The sequence below is a fragment of the Platalea leucorodia genome, assembly GCF_965183815.1.
Source record: "Platalea leucorodia genome assembly, chromosome: 6".
NCBI classification, from domain to species: Eukaryota; Metazoa; Chordata; class Aves; order Pelecaniformes; family Threskiornithidae; genus Platalea; species Platalea leucorodia.
In genome coordinates this window covers 48379157-48402414 of record NC_138828.1, presented here as the reverse complement: position 1 = coordinate 48402414, position 23258 = coordinate 48379157, and positions in this window count along the sequence as shown.

The following is a 23258-nucleotide window of genomic DNA, read 5'->3' as shown; positions in this document are numbered from 1 at the left end:
TATTTCAGCTACTGTACATGGTCACAGTTCAGATTTAGCAGATTTACTGCACATGGGTAACTACAGAGTTATAGTATTCACAGCTAGGATTTTTTTTACTTTTGTTATTGCTGTTGTTCTCATGTTTCCCATTTTATCAGGAAAGAAGATTTTCAGAAACAATAGTTTAAAAAAATATGTTTTTAGCACCTTCTTGTCAATAGGTTTTTGTCATTTGAATATTCAGTATTCATGCTGAATACTCATCCAACATTCATTCTAATGTCCCTGTTTAAAGTCACTTGTTTTTTTATAATTGTTTATATTGTTTTGTATTGTTTATACTGTTTATAAAGTTTCTTAAAGAAAGTAAAGGAAAATATTTTTGTAATCACTGGTGATATAATTGAAATTTTGGCAAGAAGATACTGATGGTGGTGGGAATGCAGGTGGGCTTGAGGAAAATGGGGATTTTATCTGAGAATAGGTTAGATGCTTAAGCTGCATAGCTACTGCTTCTGATCTCATAGAAGACTTGTTGACATGAGTTAGTGTATCAGTTCATTAGCCCAGCTCTCTGCTTCTTGAACAAAACTCTACCTTACTTCATTAGCATTGGTATTTTTGAAAGAAGGACCAGAAGACTTTTATGATGATAGAGCTTGAGGGGACACAACAAAGAACTTACAAGATGGTTGTGTATAATATTCTAGCTTCATTTGAAACATAGGCATCCTGTCTTCAAAGTAAATGGCTACAAATAGTGAAAATTAATTCCACTGAATTATTGTCTTGTCTTTTCAGGTATGATATCTACTGCATTCTAATGATTTATTCTTTTTTGTCAAATGTGCTATTTTTCTTTTAATTAAAGTTGTCTTTATTATGGGTAAATGTAATTGTTAATTATGCTTGAGCATTTTTTTTTTAGAACTTTATAATCCTTTAATTCTTAAGAAAAACTACACACACCTAAATATTGTCTCCTGTAACTTGAGTGGCAGAAGGAGTAGGGATCACAAACACAAACTCACAAATGATAGTTAGCCAAAAAAGATCGTTACTGTTAAGACTGGGGCTTAATAACCTGTAAAGATTGTGCTAAACGTGATGTATTAGAATGGTTTGCAAGCTTAGTATTATATTCTGAATTAAAATGGAAGAAATACTTTAGATCACAATTGTTTAGAAATTATCACAATGAGATAATAACTTACAAATTACAAGATTTTTTACAACAAATGACTGAGTTTGAACCTTTATCTTCAAAAAAAGAATATGCTTTATGTGATTTAGATGATGCTCTAGTAAGAGTAGCACTTATCCCAAGTACAGTGTGCTAAACAAGAAAAAATAACAGTACAGGAAAAAAATGCATTCATGAAATAAAGTAGTTCATTATTGTTGTTTATCTTCTCTAAGTTCAACATGTTACACAGGATATCATAAAAGTGTGTTGAGGAAGTTTTGGTAGGGGTTTGAAAAAAGCAATTGTCAATAGCATGTCTGCAGCTTTCTAAGAGGAGCATGGGTGAACTTCAAACTTTGCAAGGCTGAGCAAAGAGACTGTATAGAAACCTAAACAACTGTTTGAATGGCTGATTTTGGTTTGTTTGTTTGTGTTTTGTTGGTTTTTTTTTTTGTTAAGAGCTGCAAATTCCAGTGCCGCCTTCTAGAATTCGTCTTCCTCTGAATTCAGCAACTCACAAAGGCTGGGAGCTGCATAAGAAAGAACCGTTATACAGTTTCTTTGTTAGCAGCCTTTCAATGTCACAGTAAGTGACATTTTATCATTTAGAAAGAATTCAATGTATAACTTTACAGACTGGCTCAAATTAGATATGGATACTATTGACACTTGGAGATAAGGTGGTGCAGCAAGAAAACTAAGCTTTTTATATTATGTTAATTGTCTGCAACTCAAAAAATGGCAAGTTTTTTGGAATGTTCTTATGGAGAGACATCCAATCATTTCACCTTACAGCCATATTTCTAAGGGTCCTGTTTTCTTTTTACTCTGCTCAGAAGAGCATATCATTTTACTTAATTTGGTTTCAGTTTATTTTTTTTTTAATATTTCTCACCTATTTTTTGTATTAAATCATCCATATTAGATGAGGATTAGACAAAAGTTTTCCTTGTTTATGCACTTTCTAAGTAGCATTTTTAAAGTTGGGAGAGAAAATTTTAATATGAAAGTGAAAATTATGAGAGAATAGCGAACTTATGTGAGGACTTGAAGAAGTCTTGAAGAAGTCTTGAAGAAAAAATGGTTGGGGGGATGGTGTTTAAAAAAAAAAAAGGCAAAGAGTATAAAATTCTTGTACACTACAACACAGAAGTATGAATCTGACCCATGTTTAAGGCCAGACACTGTCACTTCTGAGGTACAGAGTACTTCCTCCAGCACACAGGATACAAAGAGAATTAAGTTAGAATTTTACATCCATAATAGAAATGATAGTAACACCGAACTGGAAGGGACAGCTGGTAATCACAGGTAACTATCACAATAAATGTCAACTTAGGATAGCTCAGGTGAGGCTTCTTTTCTTATTCACTCTTTCTCCTTGTTTACCTTTGCTTCCACATGCTATAAGACTTGTTTTAAGGATTAAGAATGATAAGTGAAAATAAAGAGATACTATATAAAGATAGAGTGCTAAGTTGCCCTTGGTTGAACTGAATGTATCAGCTAATACAAAACCATTGTATTATTTATAAATAATAATAAACAACTGTAGTTAGGATTACAGATTCATTGTATTAGGTGTTTTGTGGAAATGAAGACATTTTCTCTAAGGGTTTATGATCTTATCTGGCTTGTATCAGGAATAGTGTGGCCAGCAGGAGCAGGGAGGTGATGGTGCCCCTGTACTCGGCACTGGTGAGGCCGCACCTCGAGTACTGTGTTCAGTGTTGGGCCCCTCACTACAAGAAGGACATCGAGGTGCTGGAGCGTGTCCAAAGAAGGGCAACGAAGCTGGTGAAGGGTCTGGAGCACAAGTCTTATGAGGAGTGGCTGAGGGAGCTGGGGTTGTTTAGTTTGGAGGAGGCTGAGGGGAGACCTTATTGCTCTCTACAACTACTTGAAAGGAGGTTGTAGCGAGGTTGGGGTCGGTCTCTTCTCCCTAGTAACAAGCGATAGGACGAGAGAAAATGGCCTCAAGTTGCGCCAGGGGAAGTTTAGGTTGGATATTAGGAAAAACTTCTTCACTGAAAGGGTGATCAAGCATTGGAACAGGCTGCCCAGGGAAGTGGTTGAGTCTCCCTCCCTGGAGGTATTTAAAAGATGGGTAGACGTGGTGCTTGAGGACATGGTTTAGTGGTGGACTTGGCAGTGCTAAGTTAACGGTTGGACTCGATGATCTTAAGGGTCTTTTCCAACCTTAACGATCCTGTGATTCTATGATTCTACGATTATCTGAAATAACTGCCGGTTTTGGCTGGGACAGAGTTAATTTTCTTCACAGTAGCTAGTATGGGGCTATGTCTTGGATTTGTGCTGAAAACAGCATTGATAATACAGAGTAAAAGTAGGACAGAGATAGTGAGGCAAGAGGAAAACATGCAGGTAGGCTAGTTAAGAGGCACAACTTAATGGAGGCAGGTTGTCTAATATTTGTTTACTTTTCTAAATAGATAGCATTGACTAAGTAAGAATGCTCACTTTATTAGTGGTAAGGAGCTCAGTATCTCTTAGATATCAGGGAAAATTGGGGGCTGAGGAGACAGCTACCATCTTCACCTCCATTCATGTGTAAACTGCACAAAAAAGTAAAAGTTAAAACCTTTAGGAGAGAACTAGCTGCATGAGGTTACTAAGTGGCCTCATTTAAAGTGTTCCAGTCGTTCTGTTTATCTGCCTCTGACAAAAATGGAAATATATAAATCTCGAAGTCTTCAAGAGACAGAAAAAATGTTTTGCACCCTACTTTACATTAAAATATGCTCTCTCTGAAGTTATAGGAGCAAATTTGCCCCTCTTTCTTCTGATAGAGTGTAAATTGGCACACAATTATCTTTTGTGTTGTCACCAAGAGAGTATGAAAGGTCCTAAGCAACAAGTATTTTACATTCATTGAGTGCTGTAAATGGAAGAGTAAAGGTTGTTGATGCAGAAAATATATTACATTTCAATTACATTGTTCCCGTCTGCTCCCCTCCTCCCACCCCCCCCCAAATATTGGTGCGTGCATACTTCAACATTAAGTGTCAGGAAGCAGCCCTGTGTGTGCTGCCTCCGTGGACCTCAGGCCCAGAAACCCCGCTGCTAGCAGGGCAGTGTGCATAGGCTGATGGAAAAGCCCACACATGGAGGACTGCATCCTAAATAGCCGAGAACTCAGAAAAGCCTAACGCTATCAGTCAGTGTAATTAGCATGGTACTCATTTCCATTTTCCTTCATACATTTAACAAGCTGTGTCTGACCACTCAATGAGTCCTTGCAGGGAAAAAGGATCTGTCTGCTAAGCACAGTCGAATATGAAATGTATTATAACAGCTAAAGTGAGATGCAAGAAGAATTTGTGCCTTGTAGATATCTTTGGTCAGCGTCTGTGGGTAATACCTCCCGTGGAAATCTTGCTTCACAGGTGCCTCAAAATCAGTCAAAACAGGGGGAAGAGTCTGCACAAGTGACCGCCACTGAAATCATCTTCTGAGCAGCTGTTTCTTCACCCATGGACAGTGCTGGGTGAAGATGCAAAATAACAGTTGCAAGCTGGCACCTAGTCATCCAGCCACCACAGAGGAAGATCGCGCCATACTTAGCTATATTGCAAAATATTTGAGATTCAGAGTTGGTAAACCATGATGCTTTGTTATAACTATTTCTTTTGTAGGCAAGATGCTGGTCTATATCCAGACACTTCAGTAAAGACTTAATTTTTGAAAGATGCAGACTGGGACATGCACAATTAAAACAAAAAGAAATTTCTATGGGAATTATCAGCAAAATTGTCAAATTCCAAGGCCAATAGTTTTATAAGTTTAAACTATTCAGATTGTTCCCCGATTTAGCAAGAGCCTTTCCAGAGGGCAAACTCCAGCTAAAATTTCTGCCAGATAAGTGATATCTTGACTACATCTGCCCACCTCTTCATTCATTAGGTGATTCTGGTATGCACTGAGGAAACAAACCAAATACAGTGGTTATGGGGGAGGATTGTCCAACTGCATCTGCTCATTTCTGTTGGTTTAGTTATACACAGGGAAAAGCAAAGAAGGACAGATGAACTTTTGACACCTACATCCTTGTAATGCATTTGAGGCAGGAAGCCAGAAGGTGATATTAACCTAAGTAACAGCTAATCTGCTTTAAACATGGGAAACATCAAAGGAACTGTCCTGGGGTGATAAGACCAACAAGGCCATTGGCAACTCATGCCAACCATCTAAGTTGGAAACAATAAGTATTGAAAACAACAGCTCTGGGTGGACTGAGAAGCATCCGCAGATGTCCCGCAAGTCCATGGTGCCAGACATGGAGTGGAGGCCTTGATTGGTGTGAGCGTGTTTCTGTATGTATCATATGTGTGTATGTGCGTATACGTGATAAATTAGAAACTGCACTTCAACTATACCATCCTGCTTGGAAAGGAATTCTCAGTAAGTGGTGTGGTTCTATTCTTGTGGCTATCTCACCCCTAAATTCCCATCTGACAAGCCCAAAGTGTTACAGATTTAGAAAATGAGATTACAATATGAGAAGACATAGTTATTCTAACTTACTGGCAAAAGTACAAAAATTTTAATAGTGATATTACTGTAATAAAAAAGGTTTTGGCATTCTGTATTCTGATCTCTGAATAAGGTAAATTGGTATCACTTTTTGTTTAAAGACTAAAAAAAAATGCTGGAAAAAATTCTGTATTTATTGTGGTAAAGATGTAACTAGGGGCTTTAAATGAAAAGAAAGTCAATTAGCTCGTACTTCAATTAAGTTACAGTAACCGTCATTAGTTTTAGCTTGGCTGAAAACATCTCTGTGAGAATTAGTGCTATTTTTCCTGCTTTTAAAATTACCATTAAGACAGAGAAAAACAGCATTTACCTTTTACTGGTTTATACATACAACTTCCATAATATGGTACAGGGCATGACAAATTGGATTTCTCATAAATGCAAGCAAATACATAAGTATCAATAATTTGACATAGTATATAGCCATAAAGTACAAACTGTGCTGCAGAGAAAATGTTTGTGACAACATTAGTAATTGTGATTGGTATAAACAATATAGAAAGTCTGAAGTGACTCCTAAATGTAGAATGGAATAGGCTGCACGAGAAAAAGACTTCAGTAAATGGAAGAGGCATTAAATACCAAGGAAAAATAGATTTTGCATAATTGGCTATAATAATAATGTAGACAGAAAAAGCATCATGTGTTTCAAAAGTCATGTGCACTTCTGCCAAAGCAGAACTGAACGTAAACATCAATCAGCACAGAGTCTGCACATAATAATGTTAAGAAGGTTCTTTTTTTTTCCTTTTCCTAGAACTAAGAGAGGACCTTTTTAAGGAAGAAAGGAAAACACTGATCTTTAAACACTGCAACATTAAGGGCTAGAACTCTTGTTTTCCTACCCTTTGTGCCTGAAACACATTCAGGACCTCTGTTCCTTTAAGGCTTTTGGTTTTGTTTTTCAGGTACTGCTTGCAATGGAAGTTAGGCATTAATATAGCTTTGAGGATCTAGGCAAAAGTACCAAAATGTCTTTGATATTCCGGTCTGTTCCCTACTTCTTAGTTTCACTGTGCACCTTCTGGCAGTAAACTCCTCCATTTCTCCAGCTGATGTGGTCTTAAAAAATAACATTGTGTGAGTACGCACAGGTGGGTGAAACAATAAGAGTGTTTTTTTCATTTTCTTTCAGCAAAGTTTCTTGTTTTGGTTGAAACCTCTACTTTTCTGTCCATTTTCTTTTGAGGTGGGTTTGTAAGACTGCCGCTGTTGCATATGACCCACAACTTCTGCAATAAGCTGAGTAGTTACCATGAAAAGATCCCTGGAGAGAAAACAACTTTTTACTTGTCAAAAATGAGTCAAAATGCCAACTGCTCAACTTCTTTCTAAGATCCAGAAAATGCAGGCGTCTTAATTAATTTCCCTCCTATGTTCCTAAATTATCTGAGTATTAAAGTGAACAAAAAAATCAAAAGGAATTCAATGAAAATACGCCTCTGGTTGCAAAATAATGTTATTGTTTCAGTATATAGTAGTATAAAAATGCAAAAATGCAGAGACTGTAATATGTTCTCTATAAGCACTGAAAGCACTGAATAATTCAGTAAACAGGATTATGGTAATCTATTTTTTAAAAAGAGATATAATTTATTTTCTGCAAGATTTTGTACCCTCTGAATATAATTATGCAATTATAAAATTATAAACATTTAAAAATAATTTGAATGTATTTTCACTGACTATTTATGTAGATAAAGAAAGATGACTAATAAGAAAAAAACCTATTATGATGATGCTAAAAGAATTATGAAGAATTGTCATTTCTCCTCTGTACCTAGTACAACAGTAAGTAGAATAACAGAAGTAAGTGGGTTACTCAGGGGAAAAAAAAGTCTGTGGAAAAATATAGGCACTAAGTGTTGTTATTATATCCACACATTAAAAATACAGAGATATCTCAATATCTTTGGTTTACCTAATATCAAGGTATTCAGAATCCTGCAGAATCCTAATGCACATTCCTATTAAACTGACAGTAATGTTATCAAATATGAATGTTCTTGTGACACACATGAATTTTTTTTTGTTGTTTTTCAGTGTGTTTTGCTTGCTAAAAATAAGTGAAAATTAAACAAGACAAATAATTGAGCCACAGCCCCAAGTTGCTCTGGAATGAGAAAGTTCAGACATAATGTAGGAACACATTTGGCCACTTCAGCATTGACTGACAGGGTGTGTGTCTGAAAAAGAGCCTGTGAACAGCATGGATTACTGCTTCTCTTGTAATACTGTTCTGCTGAAGACTTTCAGGGAAGCCATCATGGGCTACCTGCTGCTATGTAATTTTGTTTTATTTTGGCACATAGAAGTGAGAAGATTTCCATGGGACAAAAAGAGAGCTGGTAGCTGACTGTGACTGACAGCAGAAAACATTGAAACAATAATCCACTGAGATCATTTATGTAAAAAAAGGAACCCAGAGATATTCAGCCCCTGAGGCTTCTCTTGTAAGAGGCTATTATTATTTGTATTGATTTTAGTATGCAAGTTCTCTCTTTCCTTCTCTCTCCTGGCCCACAGTGCAAACTATAAATAATAAACTAAAGAAGTCTTGCCCTGAAACCCTCACTACCTTTGCAGCACATTAATTTGTGCACCTCTAGTTATAAAACCAGAAAAATTATGGGGAAAACAGACAGGCTGAATGAAGTCCTACCTCCACAACCAAAGAAAATACTTTCCAGCATTCTCAGCTGCCATGAGGACCTCCTTATGCATTACTTACACAATACTACTTAAATACAACATGAAAATGTCCTTTTTCGATGCTAGTTCTGCTTTGACTACTGACACTTTGATCAGATACTTTTCTGTGTCCTCTCATACATCACGCAATATCATACTACTAAATCCCAATATTGCCAAGGCTACTATGCATCTTGGAAATTGAGACAATTACTTGTTCTTACTCTTGCAGGACACAGGAATTAGCATCAGTACACATGACATTTCCCCCCACTTGTCATCTTCTAGAATAGAATTATAGGAATGATGGGAAATTACATAGCTGAAATATTGGCTTCATTCAACTCTGTTTGAATGTTGTCATTAAGGATGGTAGGATTTCACTTTGACAGTATTAGGTATCTAATCCGTGCGTATTTCACCTTCCTGTATATTTCCTTGTCCTCATTTCTGCTCTTAATGCGTAAAATGATATGTCTACCACTACATAATTGAGAACTTCAGAGTTTTGGGTGGGGTATAATGTAATCCAAGAATAAGATCTTCCTAGTAAACACCTCTGCTGAAATACAGAACTATGTAATATGGTGCAAAGATTAAGGCCTTTGCAGTGGGCTTGACCTCAGTCAGCAGCTAAGCACTCATGAGCTGCTCACTCACTCCCCCTGTTTTATTGCTGGGTGAGACGACATATAGCATGGGATATCTCTTTGGTCAATTCAGCTCAGCTCTCCCAGGTGTGTCCCCACCCAACCTCTTCCCCACCACCAGCCTGCTCACTATGGAGACAGAGTGAGAAACAGAGAAGGCCTTGATGCTGTCTGAGCACTGTTCAGCAATAACTAAGACACTGGTGGATTATCAATGTTGTTGCAGTCACAAATTTAAAATAAAAAGTGCCATATGGACTGCTATGAAGAAAATGAACTCCATCCCAGCCAGACCCAGTACACTTGGCATGTATCAAACTTTTACTTATAAAAAGCAAAGGTATAACAAATGCATTTATGTGAATCAAGCAATGGCATTTTAACGAACACAACATCCAGTTTCTGTCAAAATAAGGTTAAAGAACTTTGTGAACGAAAAGCCCACACACAGTATATTCCAGTGTTTCTACTGGGAAGATCTCAAAAACTAGTGGAATAATGGTAGAAGACTGATAATAAAATGCAAGTCAGTCTGGGAACAACAGAGCATGTATTCTGTTTGTTTTGAGCAGGATAGGTACAGTGTCCTGATACGTCTCAGAAGTTGATCCTTCACTCATGCTTGCAAAATGGCAAGACATGAGAGACAGTGGAGAGACTAAACATTTCTAGCCCACATAAAAATTCAAGTATTGAATGTAAGAATTGGTTTTTCTCAGAAAACTTAACATTTCTTAGTGCCGAACTTTCTATCTTTGCCGTCTGGTGTGTACAGATGTGACCTGCTTTTTTATTTCAGTCAGGAACCTGTGATAAATAACATTCAGTGTGAGCATGTGATGAATCCTGGAGATACTGCTGAAAGCATTCAGTAATTTCTCTGATACTAGTGTAGCATCTGTGTGGTGTTAGAAATGTGGAAATAAACTGAACAACCGAATAATCAGAAATGCTTTTTAAATGTGCTGGCTAGATGGATCTAGATGGATGTTACACTAGGGATCAAATTCATCCTTTTCAGTGTCTTCTTGGTGATATTATCATTCGGGTAAAATATTAAAGCTACAAGGAGATGTTGCCACAATAGGGACCTGACTGAAAATGAATGTAGCTTATTTCTTTCTGTGTTCCAGTTGGTTGGTTCACATAGTCCTTTACTTTCCTGCTGTAGTTCAGAAAAACCCTCTGAAGTGTACAATTAAGACTTATTTCATGGTTATTTTCTATACAAAAATCACCTGATTGGAGATGTTTTAATCACTTTTATTTCTACAAAACTGTGTTAGGCATAACTAATAAGTCATTTCACTTACAGGCTATCTCAGAAAATTTTTCACAACATCTTTTTATGACCATAGAAATGTAAAGATGTATTGAGCTACAAGGGGCTGACTTAATTGGTTGCAGTGCATTTGAAATGTGATGTAGGATGATTTAATCAACCTACGACAGTAATGGAGTTAAGCACTCTGTCCACTAGAAAATGGTGTAATCTTTCATTGAGTTCCTAAGTGCCTGTTTATGGTTCTTTTGAAGGTGCTGTATTGCTGATCATATATTGCCATCCATCGTAGAGACTACAGAAATGAAAACAGCTACTGCAAAGCATGAGAGATGTGTCAGATGCCATAAGATAAATATAATTTCAGGGGTGATAGATATTAACTGTTTAAAAAAATCCATAATCTGTGAAGTGTCAAGTATTCATACTAAAATGAATGAAAACAAACATGCATATATTCTATATTTTTCTTGCCAAAGCAGGAATTACAATACATTTTTTCTTTAAATTTTAATACCAATTATCAGTGCTTTCTACAGACATTTTGCTAGAATAAGAGCTGACTAGGTCAAACTGTTTATGCTTGAAATCACAGAAGTGGACAAATATGTAACACAGCGTAAAATCTCTCTCTCTTTTTCCAGATTTGACAATCAGGTATCTGCATCTGTCTGGACTATAATGGCATTGTGAGGCACCAAACACACTGAATCTCTGCTGTGTTTGTCTATCATTTCACTCATCCACTGTGAGCTCTGGAAAACTTTCTCTGCAACAGTCTGTCTTTTAAATATTTAGCATCCAAATTGCAAGCAAATGTCCTTTCATAAGGACTTTTAGGAAAAATTACATTAACAGCTCTTAGGCAACTAATTTACCTTTGCTCTGCCCTGGTATTATTTATTTTGCATTAACAGCAAAGCAACTTCAAGAAGTAGTTGTTTCTGAAGCGTGCATAGCAAACTGATGTTCAAGGAATGCAGGATTTGAGTGCTTATTTTCTGATAACCTGGAGATGAAAGGAAAGTGCCTAGAAAGGCAGCTGAGTGGGGGTTGTGGACGTGAGCACTGGACATGTGCAATTGCATAGTGCTAAAAGTTTGGAAAGGATTTGCTAGAAACATTCCGTGCCTAATGTCACAAGAATACATATTAGTGATTCAGAAAAAAACAACAAAAAAATAAACAATGCACCCCCCCCCCCCAAAAAAAAAAAAAAAAAAAAACAAAACAACAAAACAAGAACCCTAACCAACCAGGTCAGAATGTAAATGTTTAAATACTACCTAAATAGCACTTACAATACCTGACTGTTTTCTTGGAGATTGCTCAAGGTGCAGATTGTCTCACCTAAGTCCTCTTTACTTCAATCGAATCCAGAACGGTTGCTTTGTTTCTGGTTTGTAGAACTCACTGCAGAAGTCACTGTGCAATGTCTGTACATTTGTCCAGAAGCTTAAAGTTGTATTTATGGGCATACTGAGACATGCCTCAGACTTGCTTGTGATGAGCAGGTCAGCACAGGTATATCATGCCAAACTCTCATTCACATCTCTCTGTGCCTAAATTAATATCAACTGAATAGCTTAATCAATAGAACATTAATTGAATAACAGGAGAGTATTCATCTCAAACCTCTTGACTTCTGAATAGTTTAGCCTGAAAGGTAGATCACTTTCCTGTGAGGTGTGAAATATTTCACCAGACAAAGCAGCAGCTCTAGCTTTCACCTTTGGAAATGATGAATGCTGTTCCGGGCTGCACTATCCTCACAATCATTTTCTGGTCATATTTTGAAAAATATTTAATGTTTCTTGCTTTCTTTATGAAGGAAAACACAAAGATTTCTACCACTAGGTGAAGTCACCTAATTCCCAGAGGAGAGTGGGATGAGTGCTTCCTGTTGGCTGCCCTGGGCTCATCGTTTTGTCTTGATCCTTTCCTATAACTAATTTTCTGCTGTAGAGGCCGGCACCCTTATGAATTTATTTCAGAGAGGTTATAGCCCACTATGTATAAAGCAGAGGCAAGCAAGTAGACTTGTCTCATCTGGTCTGGCCAATGACCCAGCATTTAACCAAAAGACTCTCTCAGAAAAATAGCCTAGCCAAATCACTTACCAAGTTTCTAAGATAATTCTGTTAACAAGTTATTAATTTGGGTATTGTCTGTGAAATACAGTGGTATTCTAACAGTTGTGTTCATGAAGAGAAGAGTTCTCAACGAAAAATACAATGCAAGCTTTTGGCAATGAGTTCAGAATAGAAAATCAGAGGAGGGAAATTATTCACATTCTATTTAGCACCTAATACCTGTGGAAGGAACTTGACCATTTCATGGACATGCCATGAGTGGAAGGGGACAAGAGGCGAAACCCATTCTATAACTTATTTGTCATACGTTGTTCATTCTGCTGTAGCTTGGTGCTGATGTCAGGGAGAAGGAACATGAAATAACTTTTACGTGCATACATTCTCTGTAGAGAGGTGTTTCTAGATATATGAGTAGTGCTGTACTGCTGCTGTATTTTTGAAGTAGCAATAGGCCAGGTCACTCTCTTGATTAGCTGGGTTCCTGTACCAGAGAGTGTGTGGCATATTATGTATCTCATTCTGTTATTTCAGATGACAAAGCCTAATTTAATTGTAAGTACCCCTGGGATTTATGGGGAAGTTGAAGTGCAATTTTTAAAAACTTTAATATGGTTGCTGTAAAACTTAATTGTACTGTCTGTCTCTTTTAGTGGTAAATTCTAATTAATCTAAAGTGTGGAAAGGAAATGGAAGACTAATTTAAAAAAAAATTACTTCCTTTTGTTCCTGTCTTCTTCTTAATCTGAATATAACCTAATGAGGCAATGTTAGTTCAAAGCTTAGCCTGACCATTCTTTGCAAGTGGTTAATGTAACAACTGATTTTATTCCTGTAACTATTTTATGTGCACTGTAACATGGCTAAGACTATTGATTTAGTCAATAAACACTTATTCATGTCCAAACCAACCCTAATTGGATGGACATAAAATAAAGCGTAATACAATAATTATTTGATTGCCTATAAGAAGAGCTAAACACGTGAACTGAAGTTACTGTCTTCCTCTGGGAAAGTACTGTCTGTACAATTGTCTTTGTCTCAAGTGTCTGGCAGTTGCTAAAACTGGGAAAGGATAAGGTATGGAAGGATAATTGGTCTGTTGTTGTAGTTCATTTGTGATCTTAGATACTCCTGCAAACAAGGAAAATTGCTTCCTATCTAATGAAGATAATTTAACTACACAATAGCTGCACAAAGTTCGCTCAGTCTCTGGACTGCATTCTGACTCAAACTCAGACAGGCACATGTATCTGGGACATAGTGTTCATTTTTCACCTGGATTGGCTACAGTGAATCAGCATGAAAATTACCTGATGGAATTAATGTGATTGTTTTAAACTCTGTATTTTGGGGAATGTGATCCACTTATTTCCCCTCTGCTAAACTCCTCATGATCAAGCTTTCATAAATTTTCAAGGGTGGGCACTGTAGAACTCACTAGGAGACAATAAACTGCCGGACCTTCACTAGCTAGAAGATTTTTAATCAGAAATACAATGATGTGTTTATGCTGCTTGCAGCAACTCCAGATATGTAGTCATCTCAGAGATGACTGACACCTCTGCCAAAAGAAAAAGAATTTCCATTTGTTCCTATCCCTGCCTCCTATTAGAGGTGAAAGAGGTGAAAGGGTGAAAGATCTCATTACTTCCAAACTATCTTTCTTTGCCATATGGAGGGTAGAGAACAAAAATATTTTCTCTTTCTTTCTCTGAAGGGAAAGGAATGAAACCATGTTTTCCCATACAGACTTTAATCTCTGGTACTGTAGTGCACATGGCACTATTTGAAACAGAAATAATAGAATCCAATAAGAGATCAGCTATGCCGAAACCTAGGGTTTGGGCCTGTGGGCAAGGTGTTTCCTTGCATTTGAAAGAGACTCAGTGTGTGTGCAGGGGCAGATGACACCAAGTTGGGAGTGCTGTTAGTATTGATTGTTTTGAGGATTTGGAGGGTATAAAAGTGGAGTCAGCAGGCTTTGGAAAGCTGTGCACTTTTAACAGCTTTTTGAGGTCAGGTCCGCTTTTGCTGCTGTCTTTGGTCACGAACTGAATTGCACCTGTACCCATCTCTCTCTGTGATCCCTTCTGTAACCTCCTCTTCACTCTCCACAGGGTGCAGCTGCCTGTGAAGACCTAGACTGGATATGGGTCAGCTTCATAACCTTGGCTCAGACCTCCGAGGAAACTCTTGAGTTGAGAGGAAGTCTGCAGAGTAGAGGTATGCAAGATAAGACAGTAAAACTGCAGAGTAGGATTGTTGGTACTGGATCATTAGTAGCTCAAGGTTTCAAGAGGAAGAACATCAGCTTGAAATGGTATAAAATTCTGAAGGAAAAAACTGGAGTCAGTGAAAAAGGATCTGTTTCAGGGGCAGTGGAAGCTGGCCCTTTCTCTTCAGGCTGGTGCCTGCCCGGCCAGCTGAGACTCTGGGTGTCTTATCATGCCAGAGTGCATATTAGTACTTAGTCTAGTAGCTTGTTAAATCCTAGATATCTCTGTGTGCATCAGCCAATAAATAACTGCATTATGCTTTTAAGCTATATATATCTTGCTGACAGATGCTCTTTGTACAGGGCTAGAAATGCCTGAAAAATGACCCAAGGAAGGAGGGTAACACACCTAGGCAAAATATTCCTCCTCCTATGAAAGAAGAGATTAGTGTACATGACAAGAAAGTTCTGTATTTAGAGCAAAACATTTGCTGTAACCTCAGATTATTGCTTTTCCCTGTGATGATTTCATTTCCCTACTGATGTTGGAAGTGAAGCTATTGGAGTGACTGATGTGTGTAATCTGCGACTGGATAGTTCTGCTGTATATACATGCACTTACATATGGTCACTTAACAACTGAAGCATCAAAAATACCTACGATACATCAAAGTAATACTGAACACTGGCTAATATAAACCTATAATAGGAAGGAAGTTCAGAGCTGAAATTTCAGGTTTTAGTGATCTTGCTGTGTCTAGGTATTGCAATACTTCACCTAACATAAGTATCACTCTAGAAGAGTTTATGATGTAGTGTTAGATAAGAATGGCTTTTCAATTTTAGTCCTGAATTGCTAGGTTCTCCAGAAATGCATTTAAATGCTTTTTTCTGCCTAATTAAGACATATACAAAACACATATGAAGAAAAATTGAAGGAATATTAAGAAGTGCAAAATAGATTTCCTTAAATAAACTCAAAGAGATAACTTCTTATACCAATCATTACTCCATTAACAGTGACAGTATACAGGTATAGCCCCCCTGAAATTTATATCATGGTATACAAAGCGTATTTTTACCATCTACAGGAACACATTATCTTTTGATATATTTTATGACTCCATAGACGAGCATTACTCTAGAGTCACACAAAATCTCGTTTCAAAAGCAACTTTGATATTTTTTAACCCAAAATAAAATACTCTAAAGAGGGAAATAGTTCAGAATGTTCTTAGCTTATTAAATTGGATCATACTTAGTTATTTCAAGATAGGCAGCTAGAAATACACAAACTCACTATTATGGAGATAAATTTAGATTATACATTTTAGGGGAACTATTCTAATTTTAGCAGTTCTACACAGGCAGCTACCCCAGTGCCCTAGGGCTAGAATTTTATCTTAAATTCTAGAAGGCAAGGTAGATAAAATGTCTTACAAAAATGTGTACTGAAGTCTTTCTGCTCCCTGAGTTAAGTCAATTTAAAATTAATTAAATTGTCCATGAAAAAAAATTTCTTTTGGATTTGGACCTGTAACAGAACTTCGCCCAGTGTTCATTCCAGTTATGGGTGACCCAACAACTTCTCAGATTAATGCAAATATTCTGACAGTTCAAGGCCTTAAAAATGACCTGATTTCTTAAGTTTCTGCCTGAAAATTAAATGTAATTTGTGGATGTGTACTCTAAAAATGTGTCTTAAGTCAAACGCTGGACAGAAAATATTGGATTTATTCACAGTTTTCTTATCTTTAGATCATTTGGATAAGAAATAAGTTATCTGTATTGCACCTGAATGAAGCAAATATTTGTGGGTTGTTTGAGTTATTTTTGTAAACTGAATCATCAAATGAATCTAAAACCTAAAAGAAAATAAAATTCTTATAATGCCCACCTTAATACCTGCCCTGAATGCAGCTGCTATCTTAATGAAAACAGACTGTGATTTAAAGCTGCTGTATTTTCACAAGTATTGTTTTTTTCAGTAGCAACGGATGGCTATGGGATGTTTAAATAATGATTATTAAGATGTTCATTACTCTTACTACTATGCTTTCCTTCCTGCTTTTAAGTAGCACTGTTTTAACAACTACATAAGTCTCATAGACACCCCAGCATTAACCAAACATTCTGTTGCCAAGCAACATTTAATCCACATTTTGAAGTATTTGTTTCATTTGACATACATTACTCACTTATTTTCATATACAGAATGATGTGACCTTCATTTTTATATTTTCAATACAACTGATTATCAATGGCATTGATTGGCATAGATTGCATTGAAGATGCTGGAAACTACAATATGCTTGGGGAAAGTAGAAACATCATAAATGAAGTTGCACTTTGTGTCATATCGAAGCTCCTTGTCAGCTTTTCCATTTTTATGAATCTTAAGTTACAGATATTTCAGCTGGTTAGATTTCCTAAAAATACTTTAACATTTGAGACTTGACAGGACTATAGGCACCATGAATACTGGGTTCAAATGTACTTTCAGAAGAAATGCTTGCACTAATAGTCAATGTTTCATTGAACTAAACCAGCACCAAATATATGCTTTATGCTATGGAATGTATTATAAAATTTTAAAAAAAGGAAGACAAAAAACCTCATATCCAAATGGAAATGTGAAAATCATGGCATGAAATTCTACACATCCTATATAAGACTTGGAAAAGTTTCAGTGTACCTGCTTTAAATCTACAATGTTGTGTGAGACCCTTTTGATAACAGAACGTACACAATAGTTTTGAATAACACAACATTGTTTGACAAAAGGAGCACACTCCTGGAATCCTGAGAGGAGCAACAGAATAGTGAATCCTGTCTTGAATATCTAACAGGCAAGAAAAATGATTGGATCATCTGGGTAGTGACTCTGAGTGACCGATCTCACAGCAGATCTTACTCTGAGCGGGAGGTTGAACTACATGCCTCCCAAGGTCCCTTCCAACCTGAACGATTCTATGATTCTGTGCATATAGAATTGGGGGCTCAGTTTCTTGCACACACCCATCCTTATCAACTTTGGATTTCCTGCTTGGTCACTCAATAACATGAGATGCTCTGCAATATTTCAGTCAGGTTTCATTTTCACTACCTAGAGTAACTTACTAGCATCAGCAAACTTACTTCGCAATTCATCTTCCCTAGATAATTTATGAATATCCTGAACAGCATACGCCCCTGCACAATTCTAGTGGGAGTCTACTGATGATCTTTCTACCAAAAACCCCTGTTTATTTGGTACAGTATATTGTAAGTGAAAATAAGCCAAGAAACTACACCAAAAACCTGTCAAAAGAAAGTGAACTGAGAAAAAGCAGCAAATACATCTTCCTCTGAAATGTCACGAATTCTCAGTTTCAGTACTATTAGAAAGTGAATTTGATTTTAAGGAGAGTGACTTTTTTCAGAGTTGAAGTATTGCACTTAAAATCAGAAATTTGTTTCAAATGGAAAAATAATTTTAAAAACAATTGTTGTTTGCTTGTTTGCCTTTCATCTAAGGGATTTTGTAGTCTTGTGGCTTAATTTAACAAAATTCTAAAGCTTGAGGTAAAGTATAGGAGTATTCAAATCCATGAAACTTTCAAATTTAAGAGCATAGTTAATGGTTTCATTGAACTGAAATGGTTATTATTCATAAGGTCTGAGTCATTGATAATTACTAAATATATTTTTACAAATAGAAAAGCCCAGGCTTTTAAAAAATTTAAAATTCTTCTACTCATTTATGCAAGTAAAACCATGTTCTTATGCACTCAGGCAAGTAATTCCACTTAAATGTGAATGCTGTTAGATATGCTAGCTGCTAGGTACGTTTCAACAAACAGGACCTATCAAACTGATGGCAAGTCATTTGGGGTCTTCTCTACCGTATGCCAGACTTGTGTCCATTTCCCAATCTGTCTTTTCCACTCTAGGCATTCCTCTGCTACTCTGTGAAAAGTCTTTCTATACCTCTTTTTTGTGCCCACCATTCCCTTTTCCATTTATTTTCATTTTAACATGAGCTTTGGTGATTTTAAAGCTCTAGACCAAATATTCCTATTGCATTCTTAAAAATGTCTACAGAAATACATATAAATTCTGTCAGAGAAGACAAGAAGAAACAGAATACAATGACTTTTTCTCCTTCCTAGTGCAGCATTAGTCCTTCCAAGTTGTCAGTGGTTGCAGCAGGCAGTGAGAAGGTTGTGTGGTATGTCATGCATAGGCATTACATTCATCTAGCCGTTTCCCCTATGTGTGAAAGCAGCATGTTTTCCACCTGACCAGTAACTGTAACCTCATGACCATTCCTTAATTATAGAAGTACATTTATAATTTATATTACAGCTGCCTATGGGCCTGCTGGTGTTCCTTTGTTTTGAATCATAATTGGTATGCTATTCTTTTTTTTAAAAATTATTCTATTATTCTATTTTGGGAGGAGATAATTAAATTCATTAATATCAGTAAAGATTTCCCAGTATGATTCAAACAAAAAATTGTCCCATTTCATTTTTATCTTTTTTCAGAACCTGGCAGTAGACTACATGACATCTGATTGATGATTAGAAAAACGAGTGGGAAGGAGGTTGAAAGGAAAAAGCCTCATGTTTAGAGAAAGGTGCAATCTGGATCATTCTTCTATAAAGAGAATTAGTAGAACACCTATAAAAGTGTGAAATTAACATACTGATTTTTTTAGCATTCCTACAGTAGCTGTTAGTGGAGCTGGATATCTACACAATTAAAGCTAAACAAAGCCTTCCTGTTGAAAACTAATGAGACTAGTGTGTCCAGTCAGAAAAAAATTCAAATAATATTTAATGTTCAGATAGATTTTTTTCTCCTCCTTTTTGCACGGAGGGTTAATTGGGTTCATAACATTATCTGAAGGATGGAGACAACTTTGCTCAATTTATATTTTGTAAGCACAGGAAATCTTTCTGAACATATTAATGGGGATAAGTATGTTATATACAAAGAAAAGACTAGTAAGATGAACAATGGGCTAAAATCAGGGTATGTGTAATGAAAGCGGTGAGGTAAAATATTCTGCTGCTATAGTTGGATTAGACCAGGTAGAGGTTGAGGAAACTGGCTTACCTGCCTAGCAACAGAGACTACAAACTGAATTACATGAAAGATACCATAAAAGAGGCTTTGCTTACATTTGACTTTGAAAACATGGAAATACGTTATGTTTTGGAGAAGGGCATGAGATACCTAAAAGCCATGATGGACGAGCTGTTTTTCCACCTCCCTACTCTCAACTTGTCTGCGTAAAGGTCTAACTGTGTACATTTAATTTTAGCTCAATTATCTGTATAAAATAAATTTCGTATTGCTTATTGTAAGGTGTAGAACTATAAGGGTAAATATCAACTGCTCATGAAATGAGCTGATGAAATTGTAAAGCTTGGTAAAACAAAAGCAGACTTAAAATGATCTTAGGAGAAATTCCTTCAGCACAGAATAAAAAATGCAATAGGAATTTAAACGAGTTTTCTAGGCAAAAACAGAAAATGCTGCCATTAGGATTTTCTAGAATATGGGCACACTACTATAATTTTCTACGTGTCTCATGGTCCACAAAGAAACACTCTACTCTTTTACATACTTAACATTTTCCTCAAGAACTTCAGACAATTTAATATTTCCATATAAGAGTTCCTATTTCCAATGCATGTATATTGTGCACTATTAACTACATATGATTAGTGCATACATTCAGGTCAACATATCGACTTCTGGAGAATTTCTACTGAAAATAAACAAATACAGGTGAACATAAATTCGCTGCTAATTCAGTGGCCCTTTATTTTATAATGATTTATTCTTTCAAATTAAGATCAAGAGAGAAGTTGAATAAATCCAAGATTAGTTTTATAAGCTGAACTAGAATGAAACTGAAAATATAAATACAAATACTTCTTAGACTGGGTTAATTCCTTATTCAATACCTGGGGTGTACACCTAGAAAAAGAATTCTGGCGACATACACATTCAAGCTCTTTGACAGTCTTCTGACACTGCCAGGGAGCAGTGACGGCTGGCTGCTCTCTAAGGAAGGCGAGCTGGGAGCCGAGTAGAGCAAGTAGTGGATCAGGTCCAGGGGACATCCAGGGATCCCAGCTACGACCAAAAGGGGATGGGGCCAAGGACAAGGCTGGAGACAAGGCTACCATGTACTTCTGACAGGAACATCCAGGAGACAAGCACCCACAATGTAGGGCTGAGGTCCACTGAGGGGGCAGGACCAGAGACAGCCCTCCCCTGGGCTGAGATGAAATGGGGTACTAGGCACATGGGCAAGGGGCAGACGGTGAGGGGGGAGCCCCAGGTGAGGCTGGCCAGGGTCAGTAAGGCATATCTATGTACACAGGGCCATGACAAAAGGTGACATGAATTTTAAACAAGACAAAACAAAACCAAACGTCAGCTATTAAGACAGCCTATTACTACAGAAGAAATTCTAGTACATTCATACATGTCAAAAGCAAGACAAACCTTACTGAGTGACAGAAATTATACAAACTGAAAATTGTCATGCTCAAATTGCAAAACCATGTCCCTAAATACTTCGTAAAATATTCATGGTAAGTTCTTATCAAAGAATTTCTAACAAACCAGCTGAGCAAACTACACAGTTTTCAGTTGTGTATTTTTTGTTGGTGGTGGTTTTGGGGTATTATGCTGGCAACTGTGAACAATCTATCTCAGTGGGCTCAACTGCGCAAGCTTTAGCTTAGTAAATGGCTGTTGTACTGTTCTGCCCTAACTACTGCATATGTTCAGAGAATAAAACATCAGAAAAACTGAGAATATTTTAATAATTTTTATAGCTACACAAGCTATGCTGAGTTACAAAAAATACTAGATACTAATGATAATACCTCTTAGAGACCACAATATCAAAAAAGAACTTTTACAAGAGAGAGATGAGTTACCTTTCACATTTTTTAGTAATCATCTTTTGTTCTTTTGCAAAAAGCTTGGAGGGTTTGTGAGAATAGACTGCAGGATTCTACAATGAACAGCTGACCATAGATATTTCATGAAAATTCCCAAACTAATTTTTAATTATTTGTAAAGAGCAGAATTTCAAGCTCCCACGTGTCATGAGAATTTTTTAGTCTTATCTCCTCTAAAAACAAGCAACAGTAATTTTGTCATCACTTCAAATTGGAGTTTACCCTCCAATTTGAAATACTGATTAACAATGAAGAAGGAAGGGAAGATATAAGAATAGATCAAAACTTCCTATGAACTGGTATCCCACCTCTGACAGTGGCCAACTGTGGCTGCCTGTGGAAAAAGCAGATGAAACACTAAGCTCAAAGCGATCCCACAAACTCCAAGCAGTCAGTGAGAGGGCTGTGTGAGTTGAGTTAAAACTGTTCTTTAATAGCCATTCTGATCATTTTTGTTGTGCTTGCCTAGACATTTTCAAATTTTAATATATTGCTTTGAAGTAGGATTACCGTAACTGCAATCTGTGTTCAAAATGTGGGTGTACTGTGGATTTACCTCATAACACAGTAATGTCGTTTGGCTTGTTCTGTATTAACTTCTTAATAATTCCTAACATTCTATCTAAATTTCTTGCTTGCTGCTAAGTATTTAGGTGACTTTTTCAAAGAACTGTCTGTGGTGATTCAAAAATATGTTTTCACAGTCACAAAGGCTACTTTAGAGTCAATCCTGCTGTATGTTTTCTGTGTGCAGTACTCTTTTTCCTGATGTTCATCTTGCGTTTCATCTATTGGTCTATGATTTTATCATTTTGCTATATATTTAAGTTTTTAGGTTCCCATTTTGATATGGATCAGGATATTTTGAAAGGCCACATTATTTTAAGAGTCTTCCAGGGATACTGAATTTCAGCTGGATTGAGAAATTCCAAGTTTTGGGTTCAGATCATGCAGATGTCATCTATGTGTTTTACGTACAGAATAATTTTGGTACTCAAATATATGGAATTGTTCAGGGAACTCATGAAGACACTGTCAGGCTATGAATCCATCTTCATGTTCACAGCTGTTGTTCTTTGTTTAGAGAAAATATTGCTTGCTGATGGCACATTTGTGAGTTAATTTTGGAGGAATATTGGCTTGAGTATGTCTGGATTGAAAATCTGAAGGCTGGTCTTACTTTTGTAGGTATTTCAGACAGGTAATGATACTGCCATGACATGGGATAATAATATGCAAATTATATTGTCCATAATGAAAGAGCGTGTTGACAGATGTTATAGAGTTTGTGGAAGACATCCACCGTGTCTTGGAAAAAATCACTCTTGTCAAGAGATATGAGTTTTTTGTGAACATGATAGATATTCTGAAAATGCTGTGGTAGAAAATGACAGGACTGCCATAGTTTTCTTGCTTGTGGATCAGTTTTCAACTGGGCAATCTAATTTCTCTGCATGACTGAGAAATGCTGTTAACCTATATAGGAATAATGCAGAAAAATCTTTAATGGACAGTGTTAGTCTAACACTCCTGTGAAATGTTCTACCACTCTTATGTAATTTGCCCCCTTGAATCACAGCATCTCACTCATTAATATTCTTCCAACAAGTTTCTGGATGTCCACTACATAA